General features: G+C 51.0%; 1 protein-coding gene across 1 annotated transcript in view; it reads left to right on the top strand.

The window, feature by feature from the left end:
• Nucleotides 1-4,972, top strand: part of LOC138951045 (uncharacterized) — a 511,167-nt gene that overhangs the window by 219,322 nt on the left and 286,873 nt on the right. The gene's annotated exons all lie outside the window — the stretch shown is intronic.

Genomic DNA, 4,972 nt, shown 5'->3' with positions numbered 1-4,972 from the left:
ACCGCCACAAGTCAGCCATGGTACTCTGTCAACACATCCACCGCCACAAGTCAGCCATGGTACTCTGTCAACACACCCACCGCCACAAGTCAGCCATGGTACTCTGTCAACACACCCACCGCCACAAGTCAGCCATGGTACTCTGCCAACACACCCACCGCCACAAGTCAGCCATGGTACTCTGCCAACACACCCACCGCCACAAGTCAGCCATGGAACTCTGCCAACACACCCACCACCACAAGTCAGCCATGGTACTCTGCCAACACACCTACCGCCACAAGTCAGCCATGGTGCTCTGCCAACACACCCACCGCCACAAGTCAGCCATGGTACTCTGCCAGCACACCTACTGCCACAAGTCAGCCATGGTACTCTGCCAGCACACCCACCGCCACAAGTCAGCCATGGTACTCTCCAACACACCCACCGCCACAAGTCAGCCATGGTGCTCTGCCAACACACCCACCACCACAAGTCAGCCATGGTACTCTGCCAACACACCTACCGCCACAAGTCAGCCATGGTACTCTGCCAACACACCCACCGCCACAAGTCAGCCATGGTACTCTGCCAGCACACCTACCACCACAAGTCAGCCATGGTACTCTGCCAGCACACCTACCGCCACAAGTCAGCCATGGTACTCTGTCAACACACCTACCGCCACAAGTCAGCCATGGTACTCTGCCAGCACACCTACCGCCACAAGTCAGCCATGGTACTCTGCCAACACACCCCGCGCCACAAGTCAGCCATGGTACTCTGCCAACACACCCACCGCCACAAGTCAGCCATGGTACTCTGCCAACACACCTACCGCCACAAGTCAGCCATGGTACTCTGCCAGCACACCCACCGCCACAAGTCAGCCATGGTACTCTGCCAACACACCCCGCGCCACAAGTCAGCCATGGTACTCTGCCAACACACCCACCGCCACAAGTCAGCCATGGTACTCTGCCAACACACCCCGCGCCACAAGCCAGCCATGGTACTCTTCCAGCACACCTACCGCCACAAGTCAGCCATGGTACTCTTCCAGCACACCTACCGCCACAAGCCAGCCATGGTACTCTGCCAGCACACCTACCGCCACAAGTCAGCCATGGTACTCTGTCAACACACCCACCGCCACAAGTCAGCCATGGTACTCTGCCAACACACTTACCTCCAGAGGTCTGGTCCTCACAGCGCCCAGCTCCTCTTCCACCTCCATCGCTTGCACACGGCGATGTTTCATGGAATCGGGTCGTTCAATCAGAACCATCACGCTCATCGTTCAACACATCGGGAAACCAGGCTACCCCCTCACCTCACCAGCCAATGCTGGTCAGTCACTCGGGCGGCCAGACCGATTATCTATCTTATCCCTCATCCAGGGCGACTGTATCAGGCGGTCTGGTTTCTTCTCCGTCACCGGCACACGTCAATCCATCTTTGTCTTCAGGAGACAAGCAAGGTGATGCAAGTGTCCACGATGCACAGTTTGTAAGGTATGTGTGTGTTTCTACACTGCTCAAAATAAGTCAAGGACCAAAACTCCAAACACAAATTGCGCAAAATCCGATCAACGAAAAACATGGAACTTGTAATATGTTGTGGTCAAATCATTCAACAACAATCATGCCAAAATGCATTGAATTCCATTCATAAACAATTGAGTTACTGTCTCTTAAAAGAAGGGGGGGTCAAAATCAAAAGTCGCAAGTCTTTGCAGATTGTCAATTCCAATGTTTCACCGGTTCCCAAAGTTCAATAATGGGTATAACCCCCACGATTCTGGCGGCACTCGTTGCAGCGACCCCTCATTGAGTGGACAATGTTTGCCAAATCAGCCTGGGGAATGGCCTGCCACTCTTGCTGAAAAAGAACGAGCAGCTGTTGGAGGTTTGCAGGTGGAGCATGATTCTCGCGAACACGACGGCCCATCATGTCCCACGCATGCTCGATAGGGTTCATGTCAAGACTGTTGGCTGGCCAACCCATCCTGTTGATCTGTACCTGCTGCAGGAAGGCGTCCACAAGCCGTGCTCGATGTGGGGGAGCATTACCGTCATGTAGCACTGCATGGGGCCCAATCTGACGCAGCATGGGCAGGACTTGGGGCCTGAGGATCTGGTACTTGCAGACAAGGGCATTCAAGTTAACCCGTACGTGGTACAGTGGGGTCCTGTGGTGCACGCTGATCCCATCCCACACCATCACTGACCCTCCCCGGTAGGCTCTTCTCTCCCTCACGCATGCAGGGACCATGCGTTCTCCTGGACGCCTCCAGATCCTGGTCCTACCATCATCATGCTCCAGACTGAATCGAGATTCATCGGAAAACAGTACCTGGGCCCACTGCTGTCGATTCCATCTCAAATGGCGGGTGGACCAGGCCAGTCTTGCCATCATGTGACGTGGCGTCAGTAAAATGCGGCCAAGTTGACGCCTTGCGTGCAGCGTCTGGTCATGAAGGCAGTTGCGGACGGTCTGCTCGTTGATGTCAGTGTTGGTTGCCACCCCAAGCCTTCGTCTGATGGTGCTGGCAGTGGTCGTCCTGGTCTGCAACGCCTGGCGTGTGATGTAGCGGTATTGACGTTGTGTGGTGCTTCGAGGGCGCCCAGACCGGGGTCTGGTTTCCACACTTCCAGTGGCCAGAAAGCGCTGCCGCAGCCTCACGATGATGGAATGGGAGCAGCCAAGTCTTGCAGCAATCTCTTGGAGCCAGATACCCTCTTGAACCCAGGCTAGAGCTCGTCCGCGGTCGACAAGGTTCAGATGAAGTCTTGGGGGCATGGTTGTTTGGTGGCCTGCTGTGATTTTGCCTAGGCTTATAAAGCATTTCTGTTGACGACAGTTCACTCTCAGAGGACCAATGGTTCACGTGAAAAAGATTGATTGGGGCAAAATCACCTGCAGGAGGGTTACTTTCACGTGCGTTTTTCGCAATATTGCGGATTCTTTGCTCGCCTGCACAGAGATACAGGCAAAGTCTGAGTACCGGTTTTTGCTGTCACAGCAAAGGCAGGGAAGCTGTCAAGACGACCACAAAGCGTAGTGGGTCATTGTCGCCGATTTGTGTGATTTTTGCACAATCAACGTTGGGATCGAAGAATGGCTTTTGGTCCTTAACTTTTTTTGGGCAGTGTATGTGTGTGAGTGTGTGCTGTGACAACATTTGCCATACATTAAATAGTGAATTAAGATGCACCACAATTGCTATTATAATCATTAGGGGCAACCCTGTTGCGCCAAACATTTCCCTTGAATGTCCAAGCTATTCTAACACGATTCAACATGGACATCCAACAGGCCCTTTCACACAAAGATTTAGATGTGACGTCGTGCCTCGTGACATGGGTCGATGGCAATTCGTGTTAGTTACAAAGTTAACGTGAGTACATTGCGCATGCTTTTTTTACTCAGGTATTGCTGCAGCTCAGAAGCTTATAAGCTTATAGTGACAGTATTTACAAACTGTTCTGAAGCGAGGAAGCACAACGTATCTCAATCTACACCTCTAATGTCGGTGCCACTTTTATGATACACCTTCTCAAGGTTTACGTCATGTGTTACGTCATCATAAGCAGTAACGTCATTAAACATTTATGAACAGAATACAAGGGCATCCCCTGTGTATGAAAAGAGTGTTTCACTGATTTTCTTTAATGTCTAAACTTTTAACATTTGCGTGAATATCGTAGATCAGTACAGGCTTGTTTCTTTGCCTCAGGCAAAGTGAAATCTCTGAATAAGGGCACCTTAACGTTTTTTGACAGGTGCCCTTAATTCTTTCCCAATATTCAAAGAAAGCATAGCAGAATATAAGTTGGGAATTGTTTCACTAGCTGTTTGCCTCCCAGACTCAGATCTGGCCTGGCTTTTACATGGGATAAGACCATCCTTCCACTTGGTACCGTACCAACCATGAGCAGCCTGGCTTTTACATGGGATAAGACCATCCTTCCACTTGGTACCGTACCAACCATGAGCAGCCTGGCTTTTACATGGGATAAGACCATCCTTCCACTTGGTACCGTACCAACCATGATCTGGCCTGGCCTTTACATGGGATAAGACCATCCTTCCACTTGGTACCGTACCAACCATGATCTGGCCTGTCTTTTACATGGGATAAGACCATCCTTCCACTTGGTACCGTACCAACCATGAGCAGCCTGGCTTTTACATGGGATAAGACCATCCTTCCACTTGGTACCGTACCAACCATGATGTGGCCTGGCTCTTACATGGGATAAGACCATCCTTCCACTTGGTACCGTACCAACCATGATCTGGCCTGGCATGGGATAAGACCATCCTTCCACTTGGTACCGTACCAACCATGATCTGGCCTGGCTTTTACATGGGATAAGACCATCCTTCCACTTGGTACCGTACCAACCATGATCTGGCCTGTCTTTTACATGGGATAAGACCATCCTTCCACTTGGTACCGTACCAACCATGATCTGGCCTGTCTTTTACATGGGATAAGACCATCCTTCCACTTGGTACCGTACCAACCATGATCTGGCCTGGTTTTTACATGGGATAAGACCATCCTTCCACTTGGTAACGTACCAACCATGATGTGGCCTGTCTTTTACATGGGATAAGACCATCCTTCCACTTGGTACCGTACCAACCATGATCTGGCCTGTCTTTTACATGGGATAAGACCATCCTTCCACTTGGTACCGTACCAACCATGATCTGGCCTGGCTTTTACATGGGATAAGACCATCCTTCCACTTGGTACCGTACCAACCATGATCTGGCCTGACTTTTACATGGGATAAGACCATCCTTCCACTTGGTAACGTACCAACCATGATCTGGCCTGTCTTTTACATGGGATAAGACCATCCTTCCACTTGGTACCGTACCAACCATGAGCAGCCTGGCTTTTACATGGGATAAGACCATCCTTCCACTTGGTACCGTACCAACCATGAGCAGCCTGGCTTTTACATGGGATAAG

The sequence above is a fragment of the Littorina saxatilis genome, linkage group LG16 (genome assembly GCF_037325665.1).
Source record: "Littorina saxatilis isolate snail1 linkage group LG16, US_GU_Lsax_2.0, whole genome shotgun sequence".
In the NCBI taxonomy this organism is placed as follows: domain Eukaryota; kingdom Metazoa; phylum Mollusca; class Gastropoda; order Littorinimorpha; family Littorinidae; genus Littorina; species Littorina saxatilis.
Note: the sequence above shows the minus strand (reverse complement) of the source record. Positions and strands in the feature narration are given on the sequence as shown.